This window comes from Schistocerca americana, chromosome 7, assembly GCF_021461395.2.
Source record: "Schistocerca americana isolate TAMUIC-IGC-003095 chromosome 7, iqSchAmer2.1, whole genome shotgun sequence".
NCBI classification, from domain to species: Eukaryota; Metazoa; Arthropoda; class Insecta; order Orthoptera; family Acrididae; genus Schistocerca; species Schistocerca americana.
The window spans coordinates 514915996-514941775 of NC_060125.1; positions in this window are offsets into that span (position 1 = coordinate 514915996).

Genomic DNA, 25780 nt, shown 5'->3' on the forward strand with positions numbered 1-25780 from the left:
TAGGTCCAGTGGAATTTGTGGAAGACACCATAACAGCAGACCACGCACACCCCTTCATGATGATCATGTTTCCCGACGGCAGTGACAGTCCTCACCAAGATAATGCACCATGTCGCAAGGCCAGGAGAGTGATGGAGTGGATTGAGCAACACACTGGCGAGGTCCAGTTCACGCGCGGATCCAATCGAACTTATCTGTGATGTGACTGAACGTGACGTCAGAGCTCATCCCCCCTCCCAGGGATTTGCAGGAATTAGGTGACCTGTGAGTGCAGATGTGGTGCCAACACCCTCCAGCGACCTATCAAGGCCGCATTGCTGCCATGCCGCGGCTCGTCGCAGTTTTTATCCGTGCCCAGCATGGTCATACTGGCTATTAAATGGGCGGTCATAATGTTCTGACTGATCACTGTATATTCTGATCGGCTTATTTAAATGTTTGAGCATGTTGTATATGTATTAGTTGATAGATGGAAGATGATAAGCGTCGGTGGAACTCCTTGTTAGATTACAGCTATGTGATGGACATGGATTCGAATTCGGAACTTTGTCATACCAACTGAGCCATTGAGACACGACCCGCAACTCGTCCTCAAAACTCGGTACATATCACTCTTTCGTAATTACATATAAATGTGATCAAATGTATGTAATGTGGAACAGACCGTTAGATATCATGAAAAGCAAACCCGCCAATATAAATGATTGCAACGAGCATTTTGTGTCAGTAGAGACGCAGTAACACTAGGATGGATCGCTCAGGGCTTCGAAAATGGACTAGTCATTGGATATCACCTGAGTTCCGAGTCCATCAGGGACATTTCAACTCTTCTAAAGCTCCCCAGGTCGTCTGTTGGTGGTGTGACTGTGAAATGGAAATGCGAAGGAATAACGACAGCCAAAAGAAGATCAGGAAAAGCTCATGTACCAACGAAAAGGGACCGTAGAGCATTGCAGAGAGTGGCTGCAAAAAATCGCATGAAATCAGCATAAGGAATCACTCGTGAATTCCACAGCGCTACCAGGAGTCCAGCAATTACAATGAGGTGTGTGTAGGGCGTACAAAAGAACGGAAGGAAATGGTTGAACGGTTCCTCATGAAGCTCACATTTCTCTGATCAGTGCTGAGCTACGCTTGATGTGGTGTAAAGAGCGACGACACTGTACTGTGGATGACTGGATGTGACTGACTTGGAGTGGTGAATCACGCTGTACTCCGTGGCAATCCGACGGAAGGGTTTGGGTTTGCCGAATGCTTGGGGCGTTACTTTCCATTATGTGCAGTGCCAACAGTGAAGTACGGAGAAGGTGGTGTTCCAATGCGGGGGTGTTTTTCGTGGTTGTAGGTTGATCGCATTATTGTGCTTGAGAAAACTCTACAGCGTGAGGATATGTACACATGTTACAGCACTGCGTACTGCGTACAGTAGAGGAACAGTTCGGAGACGATGATTTTATTGACATGACAACACACTCTGTCATAAAGCAGCATTGTGAGATAATAGTTTGTGGACAAGAATATTCCTGAAATGGACTGCCCTGTCCAGAGTCCAACCAAGCCTCAACCCAATGGAACATCTTCGGGAGGAGTGCGAACGTCGACTTCACTCTAGACTCCAGCGGCTGGGTCGGAGATTAAAAAAAATAAAAAAAATTGTAGAGCACTTGCCCGCCAAGGCAAAGGTCCCGAGTTCGAGTCTCGGTCTGGTAAATAATAATAATAAAATAAAAAGGGGTCAGCGTGACGGATTGCCGTCCTACGGGCCCGGGTTCGATTCACGGCTGGGTCGAAGATTTTGCTCTCAGGTACTGGGTGTTGTGTTGTCTTCGTCATCATTTCATCCCCCATCTGGCGCGCAGGTCGTCCAATGTGGCGTCGAATGTAATAAGACTTGCACCAAGGCGGCCGGACCTGCCTCGCAAGGGGCCTTCCGGCCAATGACGCCAAACGCTCATTTCCATTTCCACTACCTTCTTTGGTTTCGGCTCTTCTACATCCACACTTTCATCTACGTTTACATATACAAGATTACTCAGCAATTCACAATTAAGTGCCTTGCAGAGGGTTCATTGAACCATCATCAAGCTATTTGTCTATTGTTCATTCACGAACGGCTTGCGGGAGAACGAACACTTAAATCTTTCCGTGCGAGCCCTTATTTCTCTTATTTTATCATGATGATCATTTCTCCCTACGCAGATGGGGCGCCAACAGAATATTTTTGCAGTCGGAGGAGAAAGTTGTCGACTGAAATTTCACGAAAAGATCCTGCCGCAACGAAAATCGCCTTTGTTTTAATGACTGCCACCCCAGTTCACGTTTCACGTCCGAGGCACTCTCTCCCTCATTCCGCGATAATACAAAACGAACTGCCCTTCCTTGAACTTTTTCGATTTCCTCCGTCAGTCCCATCTGATGCGGATCTCACACTGCACTGCAGTACTCAAGAAGAGGGCGGACGAGCATGGTGTAAGCAGTCTCTTCAGTGGACCTATTCCACTTTCTACGTGTTCTGGTAAAAATCGCACTCTTTGATTTGCTCTACCTGCAACATTGTCAACGCCATCGTTCCAGTTTAAGTTTTCCGTAACTGTTATCCTTAAGTATATAGGTAAATTTAGTCTTTGGATTTGTTTGATTCATCGTGTAATCGAAATTTAGCGAATTCTTTTATTATTCTGTGGATAACTTCATACTTTTCATAATTTAGAGTCAATTTCCACTTTTCGCACCATACAAATTTCTTATCTAAATGATTTTGGATCTGGTTTCGATTATCTGATGGCTTTACAAGACTGTAAATGACTGCGTCATTTGCAAGCAATCTAAGAGGGCTACTCAGGTTGTCTCCTATATCGTTTATATAGATTAGGAACAGCATAGGGACGATAACACTTGCCTGGGGAACGCCAGATATTTCTTCTGTTTTAGTCGATTACTTCCCATCAGTAACTACGAAATGTGAGGTTCCTCACAAGACGAATCCAGTCACACAACAAGGACCATTCTCCATAGGCACGAAATCTGATAACAAGACGCTTGTGAGGAACGGTGTAGAAAGCCTTCTGGAAATTTACAAATATGAAATCAGTCTAACATCCCCTGTCGACAGCAGCCATTAGTTCGTGTGAATAAAGAGCTAGTTGTGTTTCACAAGAACGGTATTTTCTGAATCCGTGCTGACTATTTGTCAATAAATCGTTTTGTTTGAGGTAATTCATAATGGTCAAATACAGTAAATGTTCCGAAATCCCACAGGAAATCGATGTCACGGATATAGGTCTGTAATTCAGCGGATTACTCCTATTTCCTTTCTTGTGCAAATTTCCAGTTTTTAGGTACGGAGATTTCGAAGAGAGAGCAGTTATATACGGCTACTAAGTACGGAGCTATTGTATCAGGATACTCTGAAAGGAACGTGACTGGTATACAGTTTGGACCGGAGGCGTTGCCTTACTTAAGTGATATAAGCTACTTAGCTATACCGAAGGCATCTATTTCTAAATTACTCATGTTGGCAGTTGTTCTAGATTTGAATTCTGGAGCATTTAATTCGTCTTCTTTGATAAAGGAGTTCCTGCAATTCGTGTTTAGTAACTCTGCTTTATTGTACTGTCATAAGTGACATCACCTTTGTTATTGCACGGTGACGGTATTGATCACGTCTTGCGGCTGGTGCACTTTACATATGACCAGAAATTATTTGGGTTTTCTGCCAGATTTTCAGGCAGAGTTTCGTTGTGGAAACTATTAAAAGCATCCCGCATTGAAGTTCGCGCTCAATTTCGAGCTTCGGTAGAACTTTGCCAATCCTGGGGATTTTGCGCTCTTTTAAATGTGGCACGCTATTTTCGTTGCCTCTGCAACAGTACTCTGGCCTGTTTTGTGTAGCATGAGGGATCTGCACCATCTTTTATTAAATTATGTGGTACACATCTGTTATATACCGTCGTTACCACTTCTCTGTATTCATACCACAGCTGGTCTACGCTTATACAGTCAGATCGGAAGGAGTAGAAACTGTCTTAGAAAAGGACCCAGCGAATTTTTATACGCTTTCTTAATAGATGTGCTTCGTGTTTGTTTTTGGTGGGTTTGGATGTTACGGCACTTAGTCTCGCTGTAACTGCCTTGAGGCCACTAATTTCTGTATCCATCATGGCGCTCGTCTCGCTGTAACTGCCTTGAGGCCACTAATTTCTGTATCCATCATGGCGCTCGTCTCGCTGTAACTGCCTTGAGGTCACTAATTCCTGTATCCATCATGGCGCTCCCTATTTTCTCAGGATTAATTGTTGCTAAGAGAGCAAGTATGTTTTCGCAACCATTTACACTTCGAGTGGGCTCCTGAACTAAATGTTCGGAATAATTGACTGAAAAAGCATTCAGTACAATTTCGTCTTAAATTTTTATGCCTGTCGCCGCCTTTAAACACGTATTTTTGCCAACGTATCGAGAGTAGATTGAAGTCACCATTAAACATAATTTTATGGATAGGGTACCTATTTGAAATAAGACTCAAGTTTTCTTTTAACTGTCCAGCAACTATACTGAGTGTGTGTGTGTATGTGGGGGGGGGGGGGGGGGGGAGGGGGGGTCGGTAAGGTCGGACCAATTATTAATTTATTCCGGTTGTCAAGTGTAGCATCTACCCATACTAACTCACAGGAAATATGTACTTCAATTTCGCAACATGATAAACTACGTCTGACGAAAAATGGTTCAAATGGCTCTGAGCACTATGGGACTTAACATCTGAGGTCATCAGTCCCCTAGAACTTAGAACTACTTAAACGTAACTAACCTAAGGACATCACACACATCCATGCGCGAGGCAGGATTCGAATCTGCGACCGTAGCGGTCGCGCGGTTCGAGACTGAAGCGCCTAGAACCGTTCAGCCACACCGGCCAGCTAGGTCCGACAGCAGTAAACACTCCACCACCAATTATATTTATTCTATACCTTCTGAACACGGTTGGATCCTTCGAAAAAGTTTCGGCGAAACTTATTTCCGGCTTTAGCCAGCTTTCCTTACCTACGCACCTCAAAAAACTTTTGCGTCACCCCGGTTCTCAGAACTCCTGCAGACAGACGTTGACTGTGGATATTGTATCACAGACACAGTCCCTTTGACTATTCAGAGATGTTACTAAAATCGCCCAAAATTTTTAACAACGATGCATGAGCCTTGTCTATTAGACGGAGGGAGTCCGACAGTCATTCCACCGGCAAAGAGGTACACGTCTCCTGTATTTTGTAGTTCAGCCATGCCTAGACGGTCAATACCACGGCTCGATCGCGTCCGCATTGTTACTTTGCGCCAGAAAGGGCTCTCATCAAGGGAAGTGTCCAGGCGTCTCGGAGTAAATGAAGGCGATATTGTTCGGACAGGAGGACATACAGAGAGACAGGAACTGTCGATTACATGCCTCGCTCAGGCCGCCCAAGGGCTATTACGGCAGTGGGTGACCCCTACGTACCGATTGTGGGTCGGAGGAATCCTGACAGCAACGCCACCATGTTGAATAATGCTTTTCGTGCAGCCACAGAACGTCGTGTTACGACTCAAACTGTGCCCAATAGTATGCTTGATACGCAACTTCACTCACGACGTCAGTGGCGAGGTCTACCTTTGCAACCACAACACCATTAAGTGCGGTACAGATGGGCCCAACAACATGCATAATGGACGACTCAGGATTGGCATCACGTTCTCTTCGCCGATGAGTGTCGCATATGCCTTCAACCAGACAATCGTCGGAGACGTGTTTGGAGGCAACCCGGTCAGGCTGTGTGCCTTAGACACATTGTCCAGTGACTGCAGCAAGAGTTCCCTGCTGATTTGGGGTGGCATTACGTGGGGCCGACGTATGCCGCTGGTGGTCATGGATGGCGCCGCAACGGCTGTACGATACATGAGTGCTGTCTTGCGATGCTATCCTCCGACCAATAGAGCAACCATAAGGGAGCATATTGGCGAGGCATTCGTCTTCATGGACGACAATTCGCACCCCCATCGTGCACGTATTGTAAATGACTTCCTTCAGGATAACGACATCGCTCGACTAGAGTGGCCAGCATGTTCTCCAGACACGAAGCCTGTCGCACATGCCTGGGTTAGATTGAAAAGGGTTGTTTATGCACGACGTGACCCACCAACCACTCTGAGGGATCTACATCGAATCACCGTTGAGGAGTGGGGCAATCTGGACCAACAGTGCCTTGATGAACTTGTGGATAGTATGGCACGACGAATTCAGGCATGCACCAGTGCAAGAGGACGTGCTACTGGGTATTAGAGGTACCAGTGTGTACAGTAATCTGGACCACCACCTCTGAAGGTCTCGCTGTATGGTTGTACAACATCCAATGTGTGGTTTTCATGAGCAATAAAAAGGGCGTAAATGATGTTTACGTTGATCTCTCTTCCAATTCTCTGTACAGGTGCCGAAACTCTCGGAACCGAGGTTATGCAAAAGTTTTTTTGATGTGTGTAACACCATTTAAGCTCAGTGCTTTCTATTAGCGCTTGAAGCTCTGGTTGTTCTCGAACACTGTTGCTACAATTTACAACTACAATACCAATTGCAAGTCTACCTTTCTGTGTTTGCCCTGCACCCTTTTAGACTGACCTCTCTTTCTGTAGTTACCCGAGATGCTCTAACCTAAGAACCGCCCAGTCCCGTCCATATAGCCCCTGCTACCCATGCAGCCTCTTCCTGCGTGTAGTGGACTCCTATGTAGCGGAACCCGGAAACCCACCATCCTATGGCTCAAGTAGAGGAATCTGTAACTTACACGGTTACAGAACCGTCTGAGCCTCTGATTCAGATCCTTCAATCGGCTCTGAACCAAAAGACCGCAGTCAATTCTGTCGACAACACTACAGATGGTGAGCTCCACCTTCGTCTCGCTAGCACGACTGGTAGTGTTTAGCACTTCAGCCGTCCAAAACCAGAGAGAATTCTTAAACCGACATAAGCCACCACCTGCAGCTGGCTGCACCTGTGCTCTTCGTAGCATCAAGAAACACCTTTTCCACACCTGGAATGACCTTTTCTGGTTCGCACATGGAGTGCACACTGGTTTTCTTCGGCTCCTTGGCAACCGTATCCCTAAGGGATTCCATTCGTGCCTAAAGCTGGAGCTCCCAACTGCGAGTAATCTCACCCTCTTTGAATGCCCAGATCTTATAGGCTGAAAGGCTTCCTCTGGAAAAGGGCAAGTGGTTGCATCCAGCTCAGGGACTTCTTCAGCCACAGACATTCACTGGAATCTATTCCTCAGACGAAGCAAGAAGTGCTCTTAACAGCCCCTCGGAAAGTCTTTCACTGTCTGCCACACCTTGGAACGACCTCCCATTCGAGCACAGGTGAGGGGTCAGCCTCAGCGTAGGCAGTACACGGGGGGCCACGGTAGTGGAGCGACTGGGGGACATATGGCACGTGCCTTAAATTCTTCGGATCCCCTCGTATGGTCCCACATAGTGATGCCAATCGTCAGCAGCTTCAGGCTGTGTGACCGAAGCCAACACAACCTGGAGCTGTGAGTGAAGGGTCACCAACTCGGCTCGTATCTGAACACAGCAACCACGTTTCCTATCTATACTAAAGACGACGAAAATATACCCTAGACAGATAATAAACGCGGAACTGTGCCTGATGAACAAACACACGCACGAAATTAACGAGTTTAAACTAAAGAGCACAGAGGAAATTTAAAAGAAGTCGCTTCTTATGAGGAGCTGTGTCAAACTCACTTCTTGTGGAAGTGATTCCTCCACAGACATTCAGAGACCTCATTCAAAGTGTCATTACTTGAGCTCAAGCCATCGTAAAGGCGAAGGGTGGACACATCCCGTATTAACGTCAGCTACTAGACGTCCGGATAGTTTTGATCAGGTAGTGTGCTATTACCCCATATAACACAAACATATAAAGTTTCTTATTCTTATGATACAGTTGTAAATAGATACTAAATTTCTTGGAGTTCACCACTGGAAATAAATTACTAATAGGGCAAGAGATTAACGCTGTGCACAAATGACAAATTATAGAAAATGGCGCAGACGCTTTCTTATTCTGGTATCAGTTGCGGGTGAGCACCCATGGAGTCAGTCACGTAGTGTGATAGCTGCGGCTCCGTGTCTTCACAACTTGGAATTTTTAGATGAATGTCCGTCTCTTGAAAGGACCTCGCAATATGAATATAGATCTTGGTCGTAGGGCAAGGTTCGTGACACCTATGGTTAGAGGAATTCGCAGTCTGGCGATAGCCTTATAGGGTTTGACGTGTGAGTGGTGTAGAGGGAACGGACGAGATGCAGATGACACAGACTAGTCAGTTCTCATGCGTGATCTTCGCAATCTACATCTACATATAAATTCCACAAGACACCTGGGAATGTGTGGTGGAGGATACTTCTCGTACCACAATTTGAAATCTCCTTTCCTGTTCCACTCGTGAATCTCTCAAAATGTTCAAATGTGTGTGAAATCTTATGGGACTTAACTGCTAAGGTCATCAGTCCCTAAGCTTACACACTACCTAACCTAAATTATCCTTAGGACAAACACACACACCCATGCCCGAGGGAGGACTCGAACCTCCGCCGGGACCAGCCACACAGTCCATGACTGCAGCGCCACAGACCGCTCGGCTAATCCCGCGCGGGCGTAAATGGCACATGGGAAGAATGACTGTCGAGTGACATCCGTATTATCTCTAATTTCTCGAATTTTCTCGTCGCTGTCATTTCGTGAGAAGAAGAAGGAAGTAATATGTTTCACCATACTTTCCGGGAAGTACTGTCTTCGAACTTCGACAGTAAAGCTCTCGATACTGCGCAGCGACTCTCTTGTAGCGTATCTGACTAGAGTTTGTTATGCATTTCCATAACGCTCTCGCGCCGATCAAACGAAACCGTGACGAAACGTGACGCTCTTCGTTGGATCTTCTCTATATGTTCTATTAATCCAACTTGGTAAGGGTTCCAGACTTATCAGTAATACCCACGAATCGGTTGAAGAAGTGTTTTGTAAGTCTCTTATTTCGTTAATGAGTTACATTTAGCTAAAATTCTTCGTATGAATCTCAGTGTAGCATCTGTTTTTCCAGCTATTTGTTTTATGCGGTCATTCCACTTAAGGTCGCTCCGCGTGGTTACTTCTAGATATTTTACGGTAGATACTCTTTCCAGCAATTTGTCACCAATACTGTAATTGTAGATTTCTTCTCCTTTGTATTCGAAATCTGTGACTTCCATTTACCTTCAGGCTCAACTACCAACCTCTGCGCCATTCATCAATTCTCTGCAAGTCTTTCCGCAGTTCGGTACAGTTTTCTGGCTTTGCTAGCCCTCATACAGACAGCAGCATCATCTGCGAACAACCTTATGGAACTTCCGATGGTTTCTACTAGATGGTAATAAGCGTATGGCATCGTTGGCCGGGAGGCCCCTATTTGGGGAGGTTCAGCTGCCAAGGGCAAGTTTTTTTTCATTCGACGCCGCATTTGGCGACTTGCGCGCAGGTGATGAGGATGAAATGATGATGAGACAACACAACACGCAGTCCCCGAGCGGAGAAAATCTCCAAGCCGGCCGGGAATCGAAAACCCGGGCCCGCTTGCATGGGAGGCGAGCACGTTACCACCCAGCTAAGCAGGCGGACTTTCTACGAGATAATTTGTGTGCATTGTTACAGCAGCAGCCCTGTCACATTTCCTTGGGTACTCCAGAAATTACCTTAATATCTGTCGACTTTGTTTTGCTGAGAGCGACATGTTAAGTTCTGTTACAAGAAGGTCCTGAATCCAGTCACAAACCTGCTTGTATATTCAATAAGCTCTTTTTTTTCACCAAGCGACACTGCGAGACCATATCAGTATGAAAAGGTTTAAACTTTAACTCTGTGAAGATGTGCACGACAAAGTCCGCGTCTATTTCGTATATTAAATATTGATGTTGTATGTTGTGAAATTTGTAGCTTTGAATAGCACTATTTGAACCCTCGCAGCCGGCCGAAGTGGCCGCGCGGTTCTGGCGCTGCAGTCTGGAACCGCGCGACCGCTACGGTCGCAGGTTCGAATCCTGCCTCGGGCATGGATGTGTGTGATGTCCTTAGGTTAGATAGGTTTAACTAGTTCCAAGTTCTAGGGGACTAATGACCTCAGCAGTTGAGTCCCATAGTGCTCAGAGCCATTTGAACCATTTGAACCCTCGCAAAATTTTGTTCTCTCGTCATGTGAAAGGTTTCCTACGATCGGTGCCCTTTTATCAAACGCCCCTTTCATTAGCGTGGTTACAAAGTTGAAGATGGGTCATGAGTCGCGCCTGGACAGCTCAGTCAGTAAGTATATCGCCCACGAAGGACAATGTTCCGGGTTCGAGTTCCGGTCCGGCGCACAGTTTTAATCTGTCAGGAAATTTGAAAACAGCGTACGCTACGCTGCAGAGTGGAAAACCCGTTCTGACAACTAGCGGTGTTTATGTTCTGACAGGCGTAGGCTGTGAAGCAGAGGCTGGACCACGTGACCGCAATCGGAGGAGTCTCGCCTCGTTGACTCGAAACCCGCGCTACGCCAGTCGGGGGAAACCAGTGGCACGAATAACGCTGCTGATCACAAACCGTTGCGCTGCTGCTCAGTGGACTGTGACGCATTTTGCTTCAGCAGTTCAGAGCCAGACGAACGCAGAGGCGGGCAGCGAACGGTAGAAGCCGAGGTCATTGATACATATCGAACCTCACACGTGCAAAGGGCTTTTACAGTTCGATTCTGCACTCTACTTGGTGAACTGTTTCCGATGAGCAAAATGTTGTGCAAGAGTACTGTAACAGCCAAACCTCATCACGATGTGTGCAGATGAAGGCTAGAATGATTTTGATAGTAATCCTTTCTTCGTGTGCGAAATTAAATTTTAAAATCTGCCTTGGTGTCTTTCGAGAGGAAAAGGCTTTGTGTAGGCACTAGTTTACATCATCTTCCTTACTTTTACTAACATTACAACTCATACATTTGTAAGCCGGCCTGTCCATGAAATATGCACAGGTCGGCTATGTCTAGTTACACGATCGCCCATCAAACACAGCACACATAGGTGGGAGGGAGAGAACTAGTAAAAACGACTTCCATTATCACGTGGCGCAGGGAATCAATAATGGATGCATAACGCGTGTGTCTCCTAATGATAGTAAGGCACCATTCCCCTTCTGTATCGGCAAACATTTCTAATTTATAGGGTGATTCTTATAAAGCGGTAACCGCAGAAACCAGCCACTGATGCCAGCTCACAGTGAATGTAGTGTTACGTCGTAAAATAATGTGTGTATAATATAGGGTGACCAAATTATTTTCGGTGAAAACCGGGACACATTCACCCGGGTGCCAATGGACACCTCATTTCACATGTACCCAGGTTTCTTAATTTTAAATATTAATATTTTGTTGATACATTTTGTTAACCCGATTATTATAACTAATAAGAGGATACAAAAGATTGATATAATCTAGATTAACTGTATAATTAATGACATTTAACAAACGTATACAGTAATAAAGAAATGTATTACGATTTTACAAAATTTTACAGCCATTCAACTTTTAATCAATTAATATTAACATGAGCTTTAATATTACTGAGCACTTGTAGATGGAATTGACTGTCCTTGGATAAAAGGGTATTTTTCACTGCCTCCAGCCTTCTTGATCATGTCTTTGTTCTTTGAGACACAGTGATAAAACTCGGCACAATCCATTTTGTAGTTGTACAGGATCTGCAGGATTGTTTCAAGAGAGTCCACCTCCATTCTGTTTCTTTCCATCAGTCCAATGGATATTCATGAACGAAAATATTCTTTTCACATTGGCATTATGGGCTGGGATTGCAAATAAATACCTTGCAATTATTACAAACTCAGAGTAATGCTGAAGACAGTCACAGCTTTTAAAAACACTCACCCACTTCTCATGACATTCCAATGGTGTTTTTTTTTCATCATTCCACTTGTGAAGACTTTTTTCAACAAAATTTGTCAGTATGCCGAACTGATCAAAGAGAATGGAATCATCGATTTCAATCTCTTTACTCTTCAAATAAGAAACTGTCTCTTCAACACTTTCCCACTTTGGCACTCTTTTCAGTAACATCCAATCAAACACCGGCGATGAGTGTAAATATGAGGCGCTCCGCTTGCTGAGATATTCTACACAAGTGTCATAAAACTTGTTAATTTCTTCTCTAAAACTCCTTTCCGCTGCTTCTGATACTTCTGTTCTTTTAAGGACAGATTTAACATCAAAAGAAATGAACTGCTGTTCTCTCCTCTTAGTAACAGTTTCCAGAGTATTTTTCAAAACATCATTTACCTCTATTGATTCAAATGGCTCTGAGCACTATGGGACTTAACTTCTGAGGTCATCAGTCCCCTAGAACTCAGAACTACTAAAAACTAACGAACCTAAGGACATCACACACATCCATGCCCGAGGCAGGATTCAAACCTGCGACCGTAGCGGTCGCGCGGTTCCAGACTGTAGCGCCTAGAACCGCTCGGCCACCCCGGCCGGCCATTTACCTCTATTACACTTCTCGTGCTTCCCTCAATTTCCTTTATCCCATGCTGCGAAGTGCTAAGCTGACTGTGAATGAACCATAAGTAGGCTTCACTTAAAGGGTTACTGAAAAACTGAAACAATATTTTGGGTGCTTTGTCTTCATTTAGGAAAAAATCTTTTAACGGTTCAAACAGGCGGATTACTCTTTCAACTGCTGGAAACAGTGATAACCAGCGAGTTTTCGAGTGTCACATTACATTCATATATTCAGTTCCCACATAATCACAGAACTCCTTCAGCCTCTCTGTTCAAACAGTATAAATGTGAAAGTGTGAGTATACCTTCATGACGATAGTTTCAACATCACAGCTTAAACTGTCAGCAGATGTCTGCACGCTATTGTGTAAAACATGTGCAGGGCACCCTATGCCTTCAATGTTTTCATGCAATGTTGCCTTTAAGTTGGTAAATACGTTGCATTTGCCTTGTCTTTTTAAACCACCAAAGTTTGTGTTGGTGTTGTTTCCACAAAATGCCACACATTTATTTTTCTCAAGATCAAACATTTCGATAGTATTCATACAAAATCTTGAAATTTCGTCAGCTGTTTCATTAGGCAGGGAACTCACCTTCAAAAGTTTGGTCTGAATTCCCTGATTAATATCGAAAAACTGAACAACAAACGGAAATATTTTAGTGGCCTTATGATTGCTGGCATCAGTGGATATCCCGTAGAAAGAAGACTTTTTGATGTATTCAAGGCTTTCCTTTACACTCTGGGGAGCAATAACTCCTTTCACTAAGGCTGACACTTTAGTTCTTGCTGAACTAAACTTTTTTGCAATGGAAGAATCATCAAACATAATGCTGTTAAGCTTATTATGACAATCACTAGATCTATAAGTTTGGTGATGTTTTACCGTGTGGTAGGCTAGTGTAAGCTCCGCTGCTCGAACTTTCGTCTCTTCACTTGACTGATGTTTCACAAAATAATTTTGTAGAGTTTTACTGCAGCTCGGTGCACTGTACCTGTTAATGTGTTTCTTTGACCTGATGTGATCAACTATGTCGGAACGTCCACCATGACTTATACTAATAAAACAGTTACATACGGAACACTCTGATTCGTAATCAAAACGACCTTTCTTAATGAAATTCCATTCCTTGGAATAACAGTCACTGAACTTGCAGGCACGTTTCGGCATTGCGTTTCACAGTACTGCAGCAATAATACCACTAATATGAGAAAAACTGCTGCAGTTTGTCTGTCAAAACAACTACTACACTGTTCTGACAATGAGTGTGTGAGTAAGTGGCGCGACAATCGGACGGTTTCATAGCTCTGTTACAATAATGCAACTTACTACTTGTTGGCCAAAGTACCGCTCAAAGTAAATATTGCCTGAGTGTATCAATACTGATACTGTGATTACTAGTATGGGACAACGGAGGTTTTAGACAAATAAGCTAAAATATATTAATTTCTTGTGTTGTATTTACTTTAACATAGCGAAATCCCAAAAATTTGAGAAAGTTTCACGAAACGTATTTAAAAACTGAATTCTGGGACTTTTGAGCGCCCCGAAACAAATTTTCGGGACACCGGAACACAGGGATGAAAACCGGGACAATCCCGGTTTTCCGGGACGTTTGGTCACCTTAGTATAGTATGTGTGTGGATCGCTTCTGAGATAGTCTGATGAGCCAAAATGTTGTTTCTGTTGTCCAATGTAAGACTGAACACCACCTGGTGGCGTTGTGTAGACGTGACGGAGTGAGGATGGTCTGTAATCGGAGCAGAGACGAGTGGGCAATCATTCTAGCGATGGTACGGACCACAAATTGTAAAATCCACTGACATAAGTGGCCTTGACAGAAGGTACATTGTTATGGCTTGGTGAATTAGCAACTCGAAAACGGCGAAGTCAGTCGGCTGCTCGTGTAATACTGTTGTGAGCATCTATGGAAAGTGGTTGACGGACGGTGAAACCAAGAGTAGACCACAAAATCCACACCTCATCACAGCATATGGAGGCCGGGGGATCTGTAAAGCAGCGTAGGACGTGATCTGTTGTACTTATAAGTACAGAGTTCAGGGGAGGTGCAGACACAAGAATGGACAGCAATAAAGGGTAAGTGCCAAAATTAAAAAGGAATGAGTTAATCGGAAAAAACAGAGACCTAAATAAATAAATAAATGTCGCGTGACTAGGGTTTCCCGTCGGGTGGACCGTTCGCCGGGTGCAAGTCTTTCGATTTGACACCACTTCGGTGACTTGCGTGTCGATGGGAATGAAATGATGATGATCAGGACAACACAACACCCAGTCCATGAGCGGAGAAAATCTCCAACTAACAGAGATCTAAGAGCCATCACTATTACCTCAAAAGTGGGCTAATTGCCACACATATGAAGCACAGCAGATATCATGAGATGTACGTGCCAGTCCACTGCTGAAGCTAAATCGGGCCAAGTGCCACGAAGCGTTTACACTTCGTTGTTGAGTGTTATCTACGACAGTATCACCACTGTGAGTTTTGTATAAAAGGCAGAGAATCAACTCATGGCGAAAGAAACCGTTGAAGAAGTGCAGCTAAATCTAATGTGAATCATAAAAACATGTTGGTGGAAGGAGCCTAAAGAAGAGGTATGTAAAAATATTTATTTCTAATTTTCGACGTTATTATCTAATGTTTGACAATTTAATGGAATTCTAGCGGAGGAATGAATTAAGAATTCATTTCTCAGTCCGTATGATGACAGAATTTATGTATTAATTTGTTTCGGAGAAGCTAAAAATGCGTTTGCGTCCTCACGACTTCAGAGGCAATGTAAAGCAAATCTCTTTTCTGATGGGTGTCACTGTCATTGCTCCTGTAGAAAGAAGGCGTCGCAGTCAGTATGATGACTTAAACGACAGCAGAGACGAAGCAATCGTTTGTTATTTGTTTCCAGAAGGAAAGCGTGACATTTTACAGTTCTGTAGTAACACTTTCATGCATATTTATGCAGCGGCCAAACGCAGAATCGGAACTCTCATGTCAATGAAAAGAGTGGAAGTAGTGATCACAGAAAATAGGTGTAATAAACCCCAAAAGGGTAAGTTCAGAGCAGCAGATGGGTAGCTTGTTTTCGATCATGCTAAATTTTCCCAATAAACGAGAGTTAATACGGGTGATTATAAAGTTACAAAGAATATCTAGCGAAAATTTCAGTATCAGTAGGTCCTGCGGCGCTTTTAAAGAGAGACGTCCAGCCTCCAAAACTACGAATAAGTTTTTTAATCGAACCTTCGTAAAATTTTTCCAAACATTTGATTCAATGCATCACCCACTGATACTTGATCCAAATTTGAATTACTATCAGAAGAAATGTTAGCACAATCTGGTAATATAATAGCAAAAACGACTTTAGAAATACAACACAGAAAAACCGAGAAAAGAAGAGAAGTAATGAGACAAAATGCAATAATGTCAATTCCTTACTAGTGACCAATGTATGTGTTTGATAGATCGTGAACAAGTTCTATCTTTACCATCTCTAACCCACAGTCAGGTTTCCTGCTACGATCTGTCTGTTAATGTTGGTGACAAGAACAGAGGGCTCAAATTTTGGTGGCACAGGGGTATGAGTGGGGGAGGAGGTAGTAAAATTGTTTTATGCCTCTTTAAAGCACTTAGCAGTCTTAAATTTATGAGTAAGCTTAAGCTACCGCGTGGTCTGATAACTGCGCTGCCCAGAATAAGAATGAGCTGATGGTATGTATTTGTATTTGTTTGACAATTACAGGTGAAGAATGATAAGATAAATCAGAAATTTTTGGTCTCTGGCCATTCATTTTTGTTGTGTGACAGACATGTTTGCAAGCTCAAGAAATGTAAAAAGTTTCATAAGTGTCAAGTGCCCAAGGATATTGTCAAACTTAAGGAAAAAGTAACAAGGAACAATGCCTTTGTCATTAGCACACTCTAGCCGGAGGACTTCTTTAATTTTAGACCAGCAGACGATTTATATTAGAACGGAAATAGATGCATCTGAAGCCGTCAAAATAAGAACAGTGTTTAATGAACTTGAAGATGGGAGCACCTGCAGGGTTTACTGGTCAGCATAAACACACTGTCGTTACGACGGAATCTTCTCACGAAATTCCAATCACCAACTTTCTCCTCCGAATGCGAAAATATTTTGTTGACACCGACCTACATAGGGAGAAACGATCACCACGATAAAATCAGGGAAATCAGAGCTCGCACGGAAAGATACAGATGTTCGTTCTTTCCGCGCGCTATAAGAGATTGGAATAATAGAGAATTGTGAAGGTGGTTCGATGAACCCTCTGCCAGGCACTTAAATGTGATTTGCAGAGTATCCATACAGATGTAGATGTAGATTTCATTGCAGCGATGTCTTGTTGTACAGCGAATCCACAGAAGGCCTCGATAGGGACTCGCGAGTTACGACACGGCGCCCGTGCCGTGGGATTTTTGGAAGCCGACCCGTGAGAAGGCAAAGCCAGCATTACGGGCTGCAGACGCAGAGAAGGACACGTTGAATATTTCGAGGACCCTCTGCGTTCACGCTAAGTTGCTTCGCCATTGTCGGAATGCGTGGGTGTAGCGAACGCAGCCTAAGGCAGAGTTTCCGAGGGCGCGTTGGCCCAGCAACGTTTGTGGACTGGAATACTGCACTGCTGCCGCCCGCTTTGCACTTTTCCTGTCCAATGATGCTGGCGTGTTTGCAAGTTAGCGTTGAGATACGACAGAGAAATATTGCAGTACCACACAGCGTAGACCTTTAGGGTGGCACCGAAGCGACGCCAAGGTTACTGTTATACGAGGAGGATTCAATAAGTAATACAACACATTTTTTTTCTGGGTTGGTGTTATTCAGGATTGCCGTATACCATATACACTACTGGCCATTAAAATTGCTACACCACGAAGATGACGTGCTACAGACGCAAAATTTAACCGACAGGAAGAAGATGCTGTGATATGCAAATGATTAGCTTTTCAGGGCTTTCACACCAGGTTGGCGCCGGTGGCGACACCTACAACATGCTGACATGAGGAAAGTTTCCAACCGATTTCTCATACACAAACAGCAGTTGACCTCGTGTAAGGAGGAGAAATGCGTACCATCACGTTTCCGACTTTGATAAAGGTCGTTGTTCGAGATCCAATGACTGTTAGCAGAATATGGAATCGGTGGGTTCAGGAGGGTAATACGGAACGCCGTGCTGGATCCCAACGGCCTCGTATCACTAGCAGTCGAGATGACAGGCATCTTATCCGCATGGCTGTAACGGATCGTGCAGCCACGTCTCGATCCCTGAGTTAACAGACGAGGATGTTTGCCAGACAACAACCATCTGCACGAACAGTTCGACAATGTTCGCAGCAGCATGGACTATCAGCTCGAAGACCAAGGCTGCGGTTACCCTTGCCGTTGCATCACAGACAGGAGCGCCTGCGATGGTGTACACAACGACGAACCTGTGTGCACGAACGTCATTTTTTCGGATGAATCCAGGTTCCGTTTACAGCATCATGATGGTCGCATCCGTGTCTGGCGACATCGCGGTGAACGCTCATTGGAAGCGCGTATTCGTCATCGCCATACTGGCGTATTACCCGGCGTGATGGTATGGGGTGCCATTGGTTACACGTCTCGGTCACCTCTTTTTCGCATTGACAGCACTTTGAACAGTGCACGTTACATTTAAGATGTGTTACGACCCGTGGCAGTACCCTTCATTCGATCCCTGCGAAATTCTACATTTCAGCAGGATAATGCACGACCGCATGTTGCAGATCCTGTGCGGGCCTTTCTGAATACAGAAAATGTTCGACTGCTGCCCTGGCCAGCACATTCTCCTGATCTCTCACCAACTGAAGACGTCTGGTCAACGATGGCAGAGCAACTGGCTCGTCACAATACGCCAGTCACTACTCTTGATGAACTGTTGTATCGAGTTGAAGCTGCATGGGCAGCTGTACCTGTACACGCCATCCAAGCTCAGTTTGACTCAATGCCCAGGCGTATCAAGGCCGTTGTTACGGCCAGAGGTGGTTGTTCTGGATACTGATTTCTAAGGATCTATGCACCCAAACTGCGTGAAAATGTAATAACATGTCAGTACTAGTATAATATATTTGCCAATGAATACCCGTTTACCATCTGCATTTCTTCCTGGTGTAGCAATTTTAATGGCCAGTAGTGTATTAACCCCTGTTTTGGCTACAAAACCCTATTTTTTAACATAATTCTGTTCAATGCGACAGCCTTAAGCCACCTTACTGGAGGGCCTGCATGCCCACATGGTACCAATCTACTGGTCGAGCCGGAGACAACGTCTTGCTACATCGATAACCTCCGGATTATCTACGTAGAGCTTCCCGCGGAGTGCTCTCTTCATTGGACCAAACTGTTGGAAGTCGGAAGGTGCGAGACCCGAGCTGTAGGGTTGATAAGGAAGAGCAGTCTGATGAAGCTTTGTCAGCTCCTTTTGGGTGCGCAGAGTTACGTGACGGAGAAGGTGAAGATGGTTTGCATTGTTGTGACGACGAACACCTCGAACGGGAGTGTCCGCCGTTCCAGCGTGGCAGGAGCCACACCTGTGAGCGGCAGGTCGGCACGTGTGAAATGGACAGGTTTGCGCCAACGTGTTGCAACGATGACAGACGGACAGACACCTCGCCAAACGACTTATCGTGCTTTTGTTCACTGCCAGGTCTCTGTAGAGATTCTGAAAGCGCCTATAAACATCTGCGACGCTCTGAAATTTCGCCGAAAGAAACTCGATGACAGCTCTGTGTGAAACGCACGCCCGCTACAGACACCGTTTTGATGGCTATGTATCGCGCCGCCACCTGCCGGCAACAACAGGGGCTGAAGCGGCAATATTCCATATGTCCGGCAACAAATTTCACAAGTTTTTATACCGAAGTTGACCGAAAAAAAAAGTTTTGCACTATTTATTATACGACCCTCCTACTTGTTGAAACGCCGGATCATTGTGACACGGTAGACAGTTTCCTGATCAAAAAGTATCGGTTTAAACAGTGTTGACTTGAGTTCTCTAAACTGTGTGAGACTGATTTTGTGCCTAGGAGTCATATTTCATATGAATGTGCAAACGAACAGACTGTAGTTGAAGTAGAAGACATTATGGGCGTAGTCGAAAACCGAACTCTACAAATAACAATTAAACACAAGAGACGAATTGATCGTTCGGATTACGAATAGTTCTGCCCTCATAAGAGAACGTCAAGACAACCCCGGAAAAGCTACAAGTGATGTTGCCAAAAGAATTCGAATGCACATTGAAGTCGGAGGTGCAATTTGCGAAAATCAACTTTGAACTTATTCGTATTCTTTCGGCTATCACCCTCTGTGAGTATTTGGTTGGGCTAGATTCAAACAGCTGTATCTCAGCAACCAATAAACACTGGATCCTTGTTATGTGGTTTGTCTTACTTGAATTAGTTTATACTGCTGCCTCCTAAAATATTTAGTATTCCTCCTAATACATCCTGAATATGGAACTAGAGTAGTATTAGCAAGCCGTTTTCGGAGAAATGATATGTAATTCATAGCAGTAAGCAGCATTACTCAGCATGCCAATTAACCCTTTTAATTTAAGTTTTCGTTACCATTGTGTGATACTGTAGTTTCTTACACAGTTTTCAAACCACAGAAAAGGGCCACATTTCAACATAGCCCCAGGGCGCACGGTGTACGTATTTCAGAGCTTTCAAAACGTTCGCTAATATGCGAATGCAGGCTTTCTGGATGACATTTACTGCCAAAGACTCATTTGGACCGAACTTATAACATGAAGGTGCAATACGAATAGCAGTGGGGCTTATAGCTGAACGTATTACTGTGTTATCATAACTCCTGACGGGAAACTGGTAGATTTTCGTCTCCTCTCTCCATCGTCACTGTTGTACCAAAAAACCCTGCTTCTTCAGATCTGAGAAGATGTCTTACAACTTGACACAAGAAAAAAGGGTATCTACAACAAAGGCCACTTGCTATCCGAGGCTTACTGTGTGATGATCATGACATGGACCAATCGTTAAACTTAAACCTTCATTTTATACGAGCTTTGTAGTCGACTCGCTGTAAAGTTTTGAGTTCCCCACACTTCATTTTCTGACGCACGTGACTAGCTGTTAACTAATCGAAACATTGCAACGTGATTTTACAGAGTCTTCCGACGCTATGGAGTTGTTGTCTTGTTTCTGGATACCGTGCCACAGAAGGGACGTGTTCCATAACTTCTTACACCACTCACAGAAGTGCTATCATGAAATAATGAGTTTCAACGACTTTTATCAGTTTACTTTTCAAAAAGACCAAGACGAATCTTAACGTGCTCGCATTTCATCTATGGAGTGGCCATATATTCACTGCTCTTTCCACTTTGCGTAACGTTACTGCTTCCCACTACTAACTGACGTCCACTTCCACTGCCGTCAGTTCCTACCTTTTGAAGTTTCAGTGCGCTTTTCAGGTTCTCATTTCAGTCTTTTTCGTAACAAATACAAGAACAGAACGAAATTTAATACAAATCAATTATAAGGCACTTCAGAATGCGATGTTATAGGTATAAAGTGCATGATCAGTAACGGCCAATGCTGTAAAGTATATTCACTTTATGTGACACCGTCAGCAGAGCATTTTTATTTATCTGCAGTCTGGAGATACACTTCATGTCTCCGATATTCCCAGAGTCAAAGAAGTTGGCGCCGCAGAGAACGTTGTTGTAATGAGGGTCAACGGAACAATTCCACGAATTTCGAGGATGAAGGCAACCGGTTATATGGCTGGCAATAGCACTCACGAACGCCTTGTGGAGCTGTGTGGAAACGCCTGTGACCTTCGCAGTTTTACAGCTCTGTTGTCTCTTGCTTTTTTGGGTTGGAAGTTACATTACCCGCCAATATCCTCCATTTAGTCTCCTTCGGTCTTCAATAGAGTATAACATGAAGGTGCAATACGAATAGCAGTGGGGCTTATAGCTGAACGTATTACTGTGTTATCACAACTCCTGACGGGAAACTGGTAGATTTTCGTCTCCTCTCTCCATCGTCACTGTTGTACCAAAAAACCCTGCTTCTTCAGATCTGAGATGATGTCCTACAACTTGACGCAAGAAAGAAGGGTATCTACAACAAAGGCCACTTGCTATCCGAGGCTTCTACAACCGCCCTCTTGCTGTTAGGACACTTGCGTGCCGACGTAAGACTGTCATACGCCTTCTAATCTTTTGTCTGAACTCCCATCTAATTACAAAATTTCTGAGGAATTTCGGTTTCTGTAGCCGGCTAGCTTTAACTAATGTAATATATCTGACCTACTGTTTTCATATCTGTATACAGCGTGCCCACATCGAAATGCCCAACGTTCAATTTGCTCCCAACATAACATTAATTTATTTTCTGTTAAAAATAAGTTGTATGTCAAATGAAGTTAAAAAAATACATATCAGATCAAAACACTTCCATCTGAGTTGCAGGCCTTCAACCTGGGGAAAAGCAAACATCTCCGACATATGTAGCTACGCCATTCCTGTTACCAACTCCTCAGCAGAGAAGAATGGTTCAATTATACTGTCGCAAATGAGGCCACACGAAAAGATTACTTTCGGGCTATCTCCCTAATAGTGTGTGACCCCAGAAAGCGAACATTACGCTTATTCACAGGTCCACACGGAATGTGACATCATCAGGAAACATTATAGTTGACAAGAAAAGAGGACCCCTGTCAATTCGGTTAAGGATTTTACACCTAAATCCACCCTATCGCTGCTTGTGATTAGGCTTTATGGCCGGCAGAATCTGCATCTTGTATGCATAGAGACGGAACCGCTTTTTGAGGACCTTATGAGTAGTTGCACGTGGCATCTGAACTTCCTGTTGAGTCTGGCGAAATGATCTGCGTGGACTTCGTTGCTCCGCTTGTCGGACATTCTCAACTTGTTCTGAGACACACGCCGAAGCCCCCACCCTGCGTGCCGCTTCAAAAAACTGCCGGTGTCCAGAAACTGCCTACGCGATGCTTTTATCCTCTTGGTGTCTGGCGCTACTTTCTTGTAAACAGATCGAAATTGCTTTGCATCATAACAGTAGATAAAAACTCTACGTACCAAGCCAGAGTATGCCTACTCCTGAACTGAGTCCATTTTCTCTTGGACGGACAACAATGAAACAATGAAAACGTGTCAAACGTTGACAAAAATTAGGGAACAAGTTTAGGTTCTTCTGCACTCAACGGAAAAGTCATATGTGAAACAAAGGAAGACATACTGTCATGGGCGTACCCATGTTTTCTCGGATTGTACATGTTGTGTGTAGACAAGACAGCCTAGACACAATGAGAGGAAGCCGAAAGGCACGCGCTTAAGCTCACGCAGGCTGGCGTGAGGTCTGAAACAGGATACGTAATGAATGCTATAAAGAAAAGTACGTAGCTTCTGGAATACTTAACTTTAATCCACAATTGTAGAACATCTCTCGTTACGGTACATGCTTCATAATATTAATTATCAATTGAATACGGCGCCTTGCTAGGTCGTATTAAATGTAGCTGAAGGCTATGCTAACTATCGTCTCGGCAAATGAGAGCGTATCGGTCAGTGAACCATTGCTATGAACGTCGGCTGTACAACTGGGGCGAGTGCTAGTACGTCTCTCTAGACCTGCCATGGTGGCGCTCGGTCTGCTATCACTGACAGTGGCGACACGCGGGTCCGACGTATACTACCGGACCGCGGCCGATTTAAAAGCTACCACCTAGCAAGTGTGGTGTCTGGCGGTGACACCACAGTACAAGTGCATTCTTGTATTTAAAATTTTTATTAAAAGCAGTTTTTCACTGGTTTACTGTTTTATTTAATAAGAAGTGCTGTATGTTGTCTCAAGTCCTTGTTTCCTGAGACTAGTATGACCTCCCCCCCCCCCCCCCCCCCAGTTCAGATCCTGGGTACGTTCTTGCATACTGTTGTTAAAACGTCTCAAAAAATGTGCATTTCGGTGTAGCCATCCTGCATTTTATACGTAGTAATGTGCTGCTTTTAATGTGTACTATTTCCTCTCACTCCTTTGTTTGGCTGACATGATATGACACAGTTTATCGGCGTGATTTTTTTTATTTTCATATGTTTTTTTATTTATTTTTACCCATGGACGTTAACGGTCGCGATTTTTGAGTCCGATCCACAACAAAAATGACACAGTTTCAACGGGGAAAGTGTGAATGACACCTGCATAACGTTGACACTCTCGTTTGTCTCATTTGCCTCGTTTTGATGGCATGATTGTACGGCAGTAAGAATAACATGCGATGATCAAAAGAAAAAATAATCTACCTTTTTCCCTAAAATTCAACAGTAGCGCTATATAATGACCATTTTTCTCCAATGTCCAAAAATAAGATTAATCAGAACAACTAGGAAAATACAGATAATGTAAAGAACAATGATAAAATATCATAAGATGAAATGATTAAGATTCTCAGATAAATGGTAATTATGCTATTTGTACAGGAAAGGAGAACCATGCGCAAACGCTCCCAAAGAACAGTTTTCTAGAAGCTTTATATCTTTACGTATATAGACTTGCAGTTCGTCAGCTAACGGTCGGAAAAGAGTAGCGTGAAGAACCAAGAATGTCGACAGTGGTAAAGAATTCTAGAAATGGAAAGACTAATTATAGCTCACACTAATCCACAGCTGTTCATTTGGATGCTTTTGACTAAACTTAACATCCCACTTCAAAATATTGAAATTATTTTCTTAAAAACATCTTTGCTGATACAGTCATAAATTAATAATATTTTTCTTTACTTCATCTTTTGTTATTATATCTGCTGAAATATCACTTATTTGGAAATACGTGTCCCGAACGTAAGTGGAAACCGCCGAAAGAAACAACATCTCCCCCTATTATACGCTCGCATGGCCACAGTTTGTAGTCTCCTATTGCAGTACTAAGCAAAACACTGACAACGATAAACATGCATTTTCATTTCACATCCTGAAAGTTATGGCGTAGTCAAACTTGTGATAGTCTTTTCTTATTGGAGTTCCTAAAACAATCGCATAACAAATGTACTTCTCCAAGTTTTCGAAGAGTGCTTTTCAGATGGTGTATTTCACCCAGCTACAATTTTTTGTTACGATAGAGCGATGCAGTGGGCACTGATGTAAACAAATTGTTATTACTATATCAAAACGTTTTACATGTTTATATTCATTATTAAACTCCTATGTGCCTGCAGCATTTTAAAACTAGGGATCCTGCCAGTTTGTTCATGGGGAATGGGATGGAGAGGGGCGAAGGAGGGAGATGAACGCTATGTATGGACATAGACAGTCTACAGTGAATGCAGACTATATAAACAACATCATCAAGAAAATATAGAGGGATCTGTCTGATTGCACTCAGGTGTAGTGGTCTAAGAAATGTTGGTAACCACTGCTCTAGTTGTCTGCTGTGCATCCGGGGGAGGGTAAATTGAAACTTTGTGACGCGTAAATGAAGCCTTTGATCTTACATAGTTGCAAAATCTACCCCAAGATTGTGTGTATATGCTTGTGAAAGATATACCTTTATAAAATGAGATGGTTCGTTTGTTAATAAACACTCTGTAGTTCTTTGCGTAAATAAAATTTTAACCCAAGTTTCTATCTTCATTCGTGTAGAAAATATAGTCTTGTGAAGACATATGAATCTCTTTGAAACACCCTGTATACGGGATGTATAGATATGTTACTTTGAATGCTAAAGCAGCTGTCAAGTTGATGAAAAATTGGCGCAACAACTTCTCACCTTCCACGGCAATAAAGGAGAAGAAAAAAAATTTGCAGCTGTCACCGTATGAACTTCTGCTCTTCGTTTCTAGCCGACCGACGGCTGGTCCATCGGTCAGCTGAACTGTTTGCCCCTCGCTGCCCAGACACAGTCATGGCCGCTGCGCGTACGTTACCCAGTTGTAGAATGCTGCTGGCAATGCAAGAACATCGTTACAATTATGGTGCTGTTGTGGTCTTCAGTCCGACCACTAGGTTGATTCAGCTCTCTACGTTACTCTAACCTGTGCAAGCCTCTTTATCACTGCATAACTACTGCAACCAACATCAATTAGATTCTGTTTACTGTAGTCAAGCTTTGGTCTCCCTATCAGTTTGTACCCCCATACTTTACGCAGTTAC